Genomic DNA, 13118 nt, shown 5'->3' with positions numbered 1-13118 from the left:
AGAGGTTGGGCCTCTGTCTAAGACATTAATGAGAGGACCTTGCACTGGCCTTCGCCTGAGGGGCGCGCCTTCCCCAGTGATGACCAGGCCCGTCCGATGCCTTTTTTGCAGAGGTGGGATCTTGGGCATCAACCCACTTGCAACCCAGCATGCTCTTCTTGAGGAGATGAGAACCATCTCCTCAAGTGCAGTGCACTTGCCTTGCACCCTGTCCCAAATTGCAAATTGCATACCTGTCCCGGTGCAATGGGATCCCCTGATCCCTCGGGGTGCTAAGGCTATGCAGAATGGTAAGGCTTAACTGCCTCTTAGGGCCGACAGCCAAATCTGGGGTGAGGATCCACTCTCCAAAGCGGCTAATGCTTGCGAGATAACAACCTTGTCCCTTCTGGTTTGGGCTCGAAGGCGACAGACCAACCATAGGCAGAGCACGCATCCTCCCAAGCAGCAGGCTAAAAACATTCCGACTCCCACCCGCTCTTTGGAAAAGGACACCGCAGAGGCAATCCAGTCAGTAAATTGTAACAGCCCACAGCATCATCGGTTTAGCTATCACAGGGATTGCTATTAGCACTGTTGCTAACAGCAGGAAGATCAGCTGCATCTTCAAGAGGGGGTTTTTCTACAGTCTCCACCGGCCTGGTCAGTCTCGTTGGCACCCAGTGAGGTACTTCTTGACTCTGTGGAAAATTCAAACAGCTCCCCTGGATCTCGTTATTACCGGATCCGGTCCATACCATTTATTATTAATAACATCCTTCCACATAACCATGTCTTTAGTATCCATGGAGTCTCTTGTCATATGCCGATCTGCGGCAGACTGATCGTTGTCATTTAGAATTAAAAAATTAAGGGTAAAGAGCGCAAGAGAAAGTCTTTCCCTGGGGGACGCGGACTCAGCAACTCCCCCTTTTTGTTTTTGAAGCATTTCTTTTATGCTTCTATTAGCTCTTTCCACTATACCTTGTCCTTGAGGATTGTAGGGCAATCCGGTGGTGTGGGCAACCTGCATTTGTGCGCAAAAGGCGCGAAAACCATGGGAAGTATAAGCAGGGCCATTATCCGTCTTAAGTCTAAGGGGCTTTCCCCAAGCTGCCCAAGCTTCTAAGCAGTGTATTCTGATGTGAGACACCTTTTCTCCTGCCAGAGGTGTGGCATGAATGACACCAGAAAAGGTGTCCACAGACACATGTAAATATTTCAACTTACCAAATTCCGTCAGATGAGTAACATCCATTTGCCATAGGGCGTTTGGTCTCAACCCCCTGGGGTTTACCCCCACATGGGGAGGATGAAGAAAGGTAACACAAGATTTACAGGTTTTAACAATATCTCTTGCCACATGCCTGGACAAATTATATCTTTTCCTAAGGGTATTAGCAGGTACATGATACAATCTATGAAAGTCTTTTGCCAATTCTACAGGATCAGCAGCAACCAGAGCCATAGCCCGAGTTGCCTGGTCCACCAAATCATTACACTTTGCCATCGGGCCCGGCAACATCGAGTGGGCACGAATATGTCCAATATAAAAAGGATGTTTTCTGTTTAAGATAAGGGATTGAATCTGTAACAAAACATTAGAAATTGTACTGGCCTGCTTAACTGAAGCAGCAACTTCAAGAGAAGCAACGGCATTTACAACATATAATGAATCAGAAAATAAGTTAAAAGGTTGATCAAATCTTTTAAAAACTTCAAGCACAATTAAACATTCAACAGCCTGTGGGACATTCGGCCGAAAATTAAAGACTACCGGCTGTTTGTGTCCTTGAACAAAAAAGGCACCTTGTCCAGATTTTGATCCATCCGTAAAGATGGTTAGAGCATCAACCAAGGGCTCCTTTGAAGTGACAACAGGAAAATACACTAAATTTTTGTTAACTATGGCAAGCAGAGGATGCTTAGGATAATGATTATCAATTACATTTGGAAATGAGCAAACAAGGATTGCCCACATATCCATTGTGGCTGCTAAAATTTCAACTTGCTCACGGGTGTATGGAATAATTAATTTATCTGGAATTTTTGCAAAGTGCATTAAACAATACTTCATACCAAAAATTGCCTGCTTTTTTTATTTTTATTTTTTATTTTTTTATTTATTTTTATTTTTATTTTTTATTTTTTTCTCAGATCAAAATTGCCTGTTTAGCCACTAATTCAGGAAAATATTGAACAGTTTTTGCTCCCACAGAATCATAGCATTAATAGTCAGCCTTTGAAGCAAGGCAGTGGTATAATTGGCCGTCACTCCATAAGTCCTGACTGCCTCAACTAAATCTTTTAACTGGGAGTAGGAAACCGGCTCAAAATTTCTTTCAGCAGTAATGGGATTTTCAAAAACTGGGAAAGCGGCTGCTAATCGTGACCAGGATTTTTCTTTTATAAAGTGACTCTTCCCTGCGGGCGGGCACGGCGGGGGGGCCGACGGGTGAGGGGCAGCTCCATTTCCTCTCCCTGGCTGCTGCGGTACTCCCACCCCTAGGGGGCGCCACCCTCCATATCTGTCTGCCACGTGCTCCGCCGCAGCCTCTTCTAAGTCTTCACTATAAGCTGGATCGAGCTGTTCTCCCTCCACCTCTAATATTTCTTCCTCTGAGTCACTCACAAGATTACTATATTCTTGGTCCCGCCCTTCCACATGTAGGGCTGAGAACCGGTTTGCTTTTAAAGAAAGGCGCGGGAGTCTTCTTGAGACCCCCTCCTCTCTGAAACCCTTCTCCTTTTGTGAGGGCTGCAGCCCCTCTTGCTTTAATTCTTTAGGATCCTTTTGTCTTTTTTTCCTTTTTCTTTTAGGCCTATTTTCCTCCCCCTTACTGTATGCTGACTCTGATAGACTATCCTGATGCCGTGTTAGTACTTTGCATCCTTCCTGGATTAAATCAAACCCTCCCTCCTCGAGGCAAGTGCGCACCATCAAAAAGACAAGCCACAAAGGAAGAAGCAATGCAAGCAACCAATAAATATCTAAATCTACAGTGAACAGCATACCGGGGGATATTTACCGACGTCCCCTCTCCGCGTGTTGAGTTCTGGCTCCGATTCAGCCTCTCGCGCGGGTCCGGTCCCAGGTTCGTTCCTGGGTTTCAGCACCAGTTGTAGTGACCGTCTACTCGACCAGCGAGGAAAAACGACCACCACACCAGGAGTCTTCTCAGATCACGCTTTATTGGAGAGCCTTTTAGTTGTAGGAGAGCTTGGGCGCGAGAGAGAGTGCACCCGAAACACAGCCGCTTATATAGGAGAATCGGAACGTGGGTCTTTCTATTGTTGGTCGCCTGCCTTTCACCTTCACCAGGCCTTCCACCAAGCACCGTCTGGGGTGGAAACCTCAAAGCTGCAAGGGAGTGGGCGGAGTCTCGCCTCGGCTCCCTACAGACAGCCAGCCCTTTTTTGCCCTTTTTAAGATAAGGTCTTACTTCTTGCATGAATTCTGTGCTTAAAACATGATCTTCCTATTTTAGGCATTCACTTTAGTGAGATAACAGCATCTTAGCTTCCACAACTACCCTTCACCTGTTGAAATGGTCTCTCACAGATTTTTTTCCTATCTGAGATTGCCCCAAACCACAGTCCTTCCCATATCAGTCTCACAATAGGAGGAAACCATCTCCAGTGATTGCATAAGACAGGGACATACATGTATATCCAGGTTATTCTTGAACCACAATCTTCCAACCTCAGCTTCCCAAGTAGCAAGGAAGATCTGCATGAGCCATCACAAGGAACACAATCAGGGACATCGGAAGGATGACTACAGACATCCCCCTTATATTGGATGAGTACTGGCTAGTACTTCACTGTACTTCCTCAGTAACCAGTACTCCCAAAACACTGAAATATTTGCACTATTTTTAGTTCAGGTAAGACAATCTTGGAAACAAAGGCAGTAAATAAGTTAAGGGAGAAAAATGTCCCCTGTTTTGGTTCAGATTGAAGAGTTCCATTGAGAAATCCCAGGAACAGAGATCTAAATAGAGTATGTCCATAGCAATTAGTATTTGTCTGCCTGTCTCACCTAAGATCTATCAAGCTACCACCCTGGGTTCCACGTGGCCATATTGAGAACCAAGAGAAGATACATTGCTTCAGGTTATTAGAGCAAGGATGGGCTGAAATTAAGGAGGCTGATGCTCCAGAGATACAGAATATAATCTCACATGAAAATATAAACTACACCAATCAGGTTACCTCTAGTGAGAGTCTGGATTCAAATAGATATGGAGAACTCAAGTTGATTACCAGTAGCTTACAGTTGATCAAAGAATAAAAACTGGAGAAGAAGAGAGAAGAAGAAAGGTGGGTGAGGCCATGGGGAGCCATGAGTAAAGAGGGGATGCTGGTCAGTGAGCTGAAGAGAGTGGACGGATGAGAGTGGACAGATTCACAGTCACAAATGGAAACTTCCAGGAATGCTGAGAAATGAGAAAAATGAAAAGCCTGCTTAACTGCACAAGGTAAAAGCAGATTAGAAATGTTCTGCACTTAAGTAATTGTAACCTCATTGCACATGGTTAGGTGAGTCTTCATTCAAACACACAAAAACAATGAAAGGAAACCAGGGTTAAGTGAGCTCTTTGTATGCAATGTACTTGCTGAGTGTTTATTGTATTTTCTCCTTAACTCAAAATTACATTAATATATGCAGTTAATACCAGAAAATTCTGGTCCATCATTTTCACACTAGAAATCTAATGGAATATCTAGACCTACAAAATAGAATAGCTATCATCACATGTTGTTAACAAGTATTTAAAATGTAGGCAGTATAGAGGTATCCTGGGGGAAGCCCTTAAAGGGATCTGGGAGGGCTGGGGTTGTGGGGGAGAGAACAATACAGACATCCTCACTGGGTATCAGAAAGCCATGATGATTTCAGCTCAGTTCTGCTTCACTCCAGAGACAAACCCCAGGGAAAAGCTAGAGTATAACATGGCAGCAGGAGAGAAGAGGAAGAGCAGCAGCTGGGAAGCAGAAGACCAGGAATGGATCATGCTGACAGCCTAACAGGATAAGAAACATTGGGAATAACATGAAAAGGATTGTGAAAATGGAACTGGCTGGAAGAAAAGATGGGGTTCCCTGGAGGGATTTCTAAACTGTGAAAGAATGGAAAACAGAGCTGTGAAGGAAGAAAAGGGAAGGCATGCAGTTCTGCTGTTGCAGATTGCTCAACTATTGGACCTAGAACCAGGGTTGATTGTTTATGGTAATGTGAGACGCAGAGAAGTCTAGAACCCACTTAAATTCTCTAAGGAATCACAGTTAGTGTGAGGGAGGCCAGGAGAGTTGACTTATAAAAACTGTGCACCTATCCAGCAAGAGCTGGATCCAGTAGGATGGGGGAGGATCTGCTGTCATGGTGACTCCACCCACTCTACCTGAATCACAGGATTCTGGCCACACTCCTGACTTCATGTTTTTCTGACCAATGGGATACAAGAATTGAGACCACGCCCACATTCCATGCTGCCTAGTAGCACTGGGATCCCCTCTATTGGCTCACAACACTAAAGTAGTTGAAAGAGGTAGAGGTGGTGAGTGAGTGTTGAGGAGGTGATTTTGAAGAAATAGTTGAAGGTAGACAGGGTTACTAGTGATACAACAGAGTTGATTTTAAACAGCCAGGGAATGTGCCCCCCCCACCTTTGCAGTTCCAGTGCTGGTATGTCTGAGAAAAAAAAGAGAAAAAAAAGTAGCTGAAGGAAGGAAACTACTGCAAGAACATCAGCAGAGGAATGGTCCTGCTAGACCTGGAGAAAACAAGAAGAAAAAAATGAAAGAGGGAGTTAACCCCAAGAAAAACACCGCTGGGGACTGTCCTTTACTCAAGGGTGCGGCCCAAGACCACGCCTAGCCTGAGCCTCGCCAACCCCTGGACACTGTCACAGCTGCCAGGGTCCAGAGTGTCACAGGTCCCAATAACACTAAGGACCTGTAGAGACACACCTGGTGCTTGCCCTGGACTCTAGCACAATACAAAAGCGGCAGCTCTGCATTGAGATCGAACAACTGAAGCAGGAAATGAAAGAGCTGCAGGATCAACAGGGAAAAGACAAGGAGAAGATGGCCTGTGTGCATGAAGACCTAAAAGCAGAACTGGAGCAGCACAAGCTATCGATACAGATGCTGATTAGCGAAAAATCAGACTTACAATCTGCCCTGGCACACAAGCAGCAAGAGGCCAATGAAAGAGCACTGGAGCAGGAGGGTCTTACCAGCTGTCTGCAGGCTGCATAGCAGCGCTTAACAGAACTAGAAACAACATTTTCTGCAGTCAACACCACTCAGAATGAAACTGAGAACAACAACATAGAGCTCATGAAAGCCCTGAATTGTGTGAAGCTGCAGCTCCAGGAAAAGACCAGAAGTATTGAAGACCTGGAGGATGAGAACACGGAGCTGCAGGAGAGGCTGGAAGTGCTCCTGACACAGAAGGCCGACATGAAAATGCAAATCCACAAGTTCCAAGAGGAACTAGTGGAGCGGGCAGAGTTGGAAAGCCAACTCAACAACATGAAGGAGTTGGTGGCAAGATTAAAGGAGGAGAGACACACTTTTGTGGAGGACCTGAGGCTGGAGAGCTTCAAAGGGAAGGAGAAAGTACAGTAGCTGCTAGATCAGGTGAGCCAGCTGAGAGAGGACAAAGAGCAAGGGGTGAGGCAGGTGTTGGAGTTGGAGAGCAAGCTGGTGGAGCTGAGAGAGCAGCTGTCAGAGCTGTGGCCCCCACAGCCACCTGCAGGGCTACAGGACCACACCATGCAGTTGCAGAAGGACCTCAAGTTCCTGGAGGAGCAACTTCACCTACAGGTGGAGGAGAACCAGAGCCTCAGTCTCCAGAGCCTGGAGCAGCAGCAGCGGCTGTGGATACTGGAAAAGAAGGCTGAGGATTGGGCACAGCATGCCGAGGACCTGCGCAAGATCCTGGAGACGATGGAGAAGGAACAGGAGACCTTGAAACACACGCTGGTGCACAACTGCCAGCTGAAAGAAGAGCGGGCCCTGCTTCAGGATGCCTTGCAGAGGATGAGCGCTGAGAAGGGGGAGCTCGCCAGCATCCTGCACACAGAGCAGCAGGAGAAGACAACCCTGCAGGCAAAGCTGGATGAGCTGGAGGAGGAATTCAAACAAGGAAAAGACATGGCTGAGTTCAAGCACCAAGCAGCTGAGGATCTGCAGGAGCTGCATGACATGTACCTGGCCCAGGTGCAGGAGCTGAGCGCCTCCTGCAAACAGCACAGGGCCACTAACCAGCTGCTGATGTCAGAGAAGGAGGCCCTGCAGCAGCACCTGCTGAAGCAGGGCCATCTGATGGACCAGCTGAAGCAGGAGCAGGTGCAGAACAAGTTGCTGGCACAGGTGGAAAGGGAGAAGTTACAGGACACTCTGAAGTGCCTGGAAGCAACAAGACAGGAGAATGCGCAGCTGCGGGCCCAGCTGAGTGCTCTGGCTTTCCCAGGGAAGATAAAGGCTTGAGCCAAGAAGATGACAAGGGTGAAGAGGCGACTCAACATGATGTGATTGTCCCAGAGGATGTAGACAACCCACAGAGCATGTGGGATTTTTACATGGACACACTGTCCATCACAGAAGGCAGGAAGGCGAGGATGAGCTGGCAGCTGCAGGAGCAGCAGGCCCGCTGCAGGTGCCTGAGTCAGCTGGCAGCCCAGTGCCAGAGAAAGCTGGAGAGCCAGGCTACCTTCCCCCAGCGCTGCATCCACAGGCTCTTCGGCAAGAAGAAGCAGGACACACAGGCGCCCAAGAAGCAGCTGCACATCTGCTTCCCTGAAGACTTGGCTGGAAGGGGCACACACAGAATCATGTGGACGACCTCCACCATCGCTGCAGCCAGCGGACCCAACACCTGACCACCATGGAAGAGACCATCGTGCTGTACAAAGAACAGCTAGAAGTCCTGGAGAAGCTGTGTCAAGAGAAAGACCAGTGTGTGAGCCAGCTGTCCCAGGAGAAGAGGAGGAAGAGGAAGGAGCTGAAGGAGCTGTTGCTGCACCTTACAGGGGAGAGCACAGAGTGCCAGGACATGATGCTGGCAGGTGCCCAGGCCCCTGCTGCTGACGCCCCCTCACACCTCTCAGTCCCCCTGAAGACGGAGGTCAGGGAGGAGCAGCAAGTCTGTGAAGATGTGCATCTTCAAGAAAACTTGAAGCCTGTCCCTGGAGAGGCTGGAGCGCCTGGGCCCCTGAAGAGCCCCACTGCAGAGCCTCCTGTACCGCTGCTGCCTGCCATCCAGCCCCAGCAAGAGCCTACAGATGGGGGCGAAGAGTCCTGCCTCCCTGTCTTCTATAAGCCAAAAGCAGATGATGCATTTGATATCATCACCATCTAAAGACCTGGCAGCCACTGCCTAGACAAGTCGACTCCTGTCCTCTTGCAGGACATGGCAGTTGGGTGGCATTTTCTCGATTCTTGTAACTATGGGGGAGGAGAAGGGTAACAGTAACAGAGCAGCCAATCCTGAGAGATGGCCAATCTTAAGGAAAGTATATTGGTTGCTAGTGAAGTGTCCCAGGTGATGTTTTTTACAATGACTAAATTCGTTCCATGAATGAAAAAGATGGGAAGTGATGGCATAGTTTTCACTTAGCATATTGTCTTAGTGATACTTTATAAGTCACATCTCTATTAACGTTCTGGTGTTTGTGATACATTCTTATGCTGATTTATGGCATACGTTTTATAATTCTTTAATATTTTTGAGGAGAAAATTTGTGTTTTTTCCCCTCAACTGAGTTATTTCATCATTTAACCTTGTATGTTGGTGAATTCATGCATTTTAAATATTGTGCACCGGTAACAAATTCTTTTTTTAAATTTTAATCCGACATAATGCTAGTACAGTGAGCTGAAAAAAAATAGTATAAACTGTTAAAAGGAAAATGTTGATATACCTGACAACTTGGAAAAAAGAAATAGTGATACCAAGATAAATGGAGGATTCCTGTAGTAGAAAAAATACAAGAATGTGCTGAAGTATAATGCAGAATAATAACAGACAATTGTAGAATGTGTATAATTAGAATGCCAAATATCTCAATTTTTCATTTATGAATTGTTCAAGTCGCATATTCAGTGAATCAAATACAGTATTAAAATTAATTTACTCTCTTTCTGTGTCTGTGCCTGTGTGCTGGTCTGTAGGCTCGATCTTGTGTGCTGTTCCTAGTCGTATTTTGCATCCCTTGTGGCTTTTTAGTAGATAGAGGTAAGCGTGTCACTGACTTTCCTATCAGGTCTGGCTTCTATTGCAGTCTTCAGATCTTAGCCTCCTGAGTAGCTATGCCTACTATTGAGAGCCCGTGGTACCTATCTCTGGCTGTCTGTCTGTGTTTCTGTGTATGTGTCTAAGTCTGTGTCTCTGTCTCTGTCTGTCTGTGTCTGTCTCTATCTCTCTCTCTCTCTCTGGTGTATGTTCTCGGGCTACAAATCATGGCCTGGGTGCTTTCCTAAAGGCTAACTCTCTTCCACTTGACCACTGCCACACTTCAGTACTTAATTGACAAGAAAAGTCTTGAGGACTTATCTAGGCTGAGTTTGAGCTGCAATTTTCAGATCTTATCTCTTGAGTAGCTAAGATTAGCCTTGTGAGCCCACAGTGCCCAATGTGCTATTTTTTAAATTACCACTCAAACCTAGTAGAAGATTAAAAATTAAAATGTATCCTCTTGTTTGGGACACTGCTGGCAGTAACTTCTGGGGTAATGTCACAGCATCAATGATATGTTAAAGATGAGTACACCCTTCCCACATTGAAACCAGTGTCATCTCAGGTCCTCACAAGAAATAGAGATGTGACACATATTGCCTGAGTGCATTGTAGTTGTCTATGTCATTGCCATAATTATTCTTTCATGCATAAGTCTTTTTCTCTTTCCACAAGGAAGTGGAGTACATTCTCTCTTTGAGTTAATTTTGAGACTTCTCATGACCAGAAGAAACTGATGAAAGTGATGCTGCTCAGTTTTGACTGCAGCTTAAAATGAGTATTACCTTCCTGTTGGCTCTTGCCTATTAATGAACAGGGTATAAAGGAACTGACTAGAGATTACTGGAAGGAAGAAGATGATGTGGAGGTGCTTTTAAATGCCCTACATTCGATGAGTTTTGTAGGATCTTGCAGCCTAACTGAACAACCTAACAATGTTCCCAGCAAATCATTGACTGAATTGCAGACCCAATAAGAAGTTGTGAAGTTATGGTTGTTGCAGGACACTAAGTTTTGCAGTGACTGGTCACAAAACAATAGATCAAATATGCGTTTTATATGCAAGACAACTTGTTTGAGGTCCTGGAGTGGCACTATAACCAAGAATGATCCCTGCCCTCCATGAGCTGAGTGTGTCAAGGGAGTGAACACACAGGATTACTCAATAACATCAGCATTCGAACTGGAGAACAGGGACAGGTGATTTTTCTTAATGTTGGTACTGAATTTGAACTGAGAACATCATCCTTTATAGGGAAGAATTCTCCTGGTGATCCCTGCTTCTAGCACTTTATGACACTGATCATGTTTTTCAATCATTTATTTATTTATTTATTTTGGTGCCTGTCCTGGGGTTTGAACTCAGGGTTTAGACGCTATCCCTAAGCTTTTTTTGTTCAAGGCCAGCACTCTACCACTTCAGCCATAGCTTCACTTTTGGTTTTTTGGAGCTAATAGTCTCATAGGCTTTCTTGCCTGCCCTAGTTTCACTTGGTGATCTTCAGATCTCTGACTCTTGATTAGCTGTGATTACAAGCCTGAGCCATTGGCACAGATCTGAGCCACTGGCTGACACTGATCATCTTGACTCTTGCTACCTGAGTAGGCTGACATCAGAACTATGTTCCTCCTCCTCTATGATATCTGTTGTCCCTGGGATGACAGGTGGGCATCACTGTGCCTGGTTTCTTCAGTCCAGATAGAGTCTCCTGCCCTTTTTCACCTGGGTTGACCTGTACTCATTGTGCTCCCATTGCATAGCTTTGTATAGCCGAAATAGCAAGTGATTCCCACAGCATAAGCTGCTGTTGTTGTAAGCCTTCACCTAGGTTGTTTATGAACCATCATGTTAAAACGATATTTGAAGCAGGTTTGGACCTCCCTTGGGTGGGCTTTACTATTCTGTGGTTGTTGATGCGCCTCAGCTAGGATTGCCTACTGCTCAGACTAGGATCTCAGGCTCAGGCCTGCTGGGGAAACACTGGCTGTGGCTTCAAACTTGTTTTCTCAGTGACTGCTTCTATACATGACTGCTGTCAGCCCTCTGCTGATGATGAGAGCAAGAAGCAGCCAGTCCAACAGGAATCCTCCTGGCTCTCCTTAAAGACATCTACACAGTGCTAACTGTGCTTTTTAATTTGACCATGAAGAGAAGAAAGATATTGCAGTATGGAGAATTTACCTAGGCACTGGTACCTTAGAAAACGTTTTTGTCTCCCAGGGTAGACTTACTGACTTCTCCTCAAAGTAGGATATATAGATCTATGGGAGCTTTAGCCTCCACGTGTTTTTCCTAGGATAGAACTTACTGTGAGTCATTCTGTGTGCATCAGGGTTTCCTTGGGTATTTTTCTTTCCCGTGGTTCCAGTGTCCAGCTAAGGTCGCATCCTGGCGCAATATCAATTTCCCTTTAGTTGGTCATTTGCACTGTGTGGCCTTTTTGCCTGGATACTGTCTCTGAACTAGGCCCCTCCTTTACCTTTCCCTGAATAGTGAATGGTTGATAGGCTATAGAGTCTCACGTGCTAAATTATGAGTATTGCAGCTAGAAAGCCAGCCATTGAAAGTTTGGAATTGTACAATTTGTGGAGCTCTAAAAACATTGTCTTTGGCGCTGTGGGCACCATTGAATATAAAAGACTTGAGCCAATGACACTAGCATTGATTTATGTTGACTTTTTGCCACTTCTCCTTCCCAGTGTTCCCAAACCAAGGAGGCCTGTTGCACAATATGTGGATCTCTGAAGTGGAAAGTTTTGCCGTATACAAGAGAGTTTGTTTATAAGGCCACCACTGGAGGCAAGGGAAATGAAGTGTTGGGGGCCTTTGCATTCATCGTCCAACTTTCTGGCTCCCCATTAGAGCAAGTTCCGTAAGTGGCAAGATTAGGATCCTCTCAGAGTCCAGTTTTTAACTTCCCATTTCCAAGGTTCCCTCCTCAGGCCCAAGTGCAGGGATGGTAGCTGCAATAGATTTGAGCTACTTCCAGATTCCCGAGGAGAAAACACAAAACTGCAAGACAACCATACATCAGAAGCAGTGTCTGTTGAAGTGTAATTGGGTGTAAATTGTTCAATTCTGTTTTCTGAAACTGATAAAAAAAAAAGGAATAACTGAAAGATAGTAAAGCAAAGCAGCTTTTTTTTCTGCCTTTCCATTACTAGGGTGTCATCAGTAACTCTGCAACTCATTAAAATCAAACTAAAAAGAATACAGTAACTTTAGAATATAAATAGAGTTAGTACTTAAGACAAAATCACATATGGGCAAAATTGTACTTCAGCTTCCTCTAGTGCCTATAAATTCAGTCGCATACCACTTAGCAAGGCTTGGTTTGGTCATCAGTGGACTACATACATGAATGCGAGCACAAAAGAGGATTTGGTAGCTGAAGAATTGTGGGACAATGACATCAAATGCAGCATAATGTATGTGGTGATGCTTATTGAACATCCTATTTTTTGACTGCCTGTTTATTATTTTTTATTGTGAAGGTGATGTACAGGAGGTTACAGTTACATAAGTAAGGAAATGAGTACAATTCATGTTGAACATAATTCGTTTTCTCTGTCATTTTCTCTTGCTATCCCTTATAATCCCATTTCTCCCACTCTAGAGTTGTAAAGTTCACTTCCAACACAGTATCTTGTGAGTATCACTATTGCATTGGTTCACTCTTTGGACGTCTTATTTCTTTGTGTGTGTGTGTGTATAAGTTGTATTATTTTAATTAGTGAAAATAAATTATGCTTCCTTAAAAAAGCAGTATTATCACTATCTCATTAAAATCTGATATAAACCCACTCACCTTCCAAAACCAAAGGTAATATTTTACTAAAATAATACACCAAAGTCTTTACAAGTTAACTTCTCCAGGCTTCACACACATAA

Source organism: Dipodomys merriami, unplaced genomic scaffold (genome assembly GCF_024711535.1).
Source record: "Dipodomys merriami isolate MVZ:Mamm:240054 unplaced genomic scaffold, mDipMer1.0.p SCAF_164, whole genome shotgun sequence".
Taxonomy (NCBI): Eukaryota; Metazoa; Chordata; class Mammalia; order Rodentia; family Heteromyidae; genus Dipodomys; species Dipodomys merriami.
The sequence above is the reverse complement of the archived record's forward strand: the minus strand, read 5'-3'. Positions refer to the sequence as shown.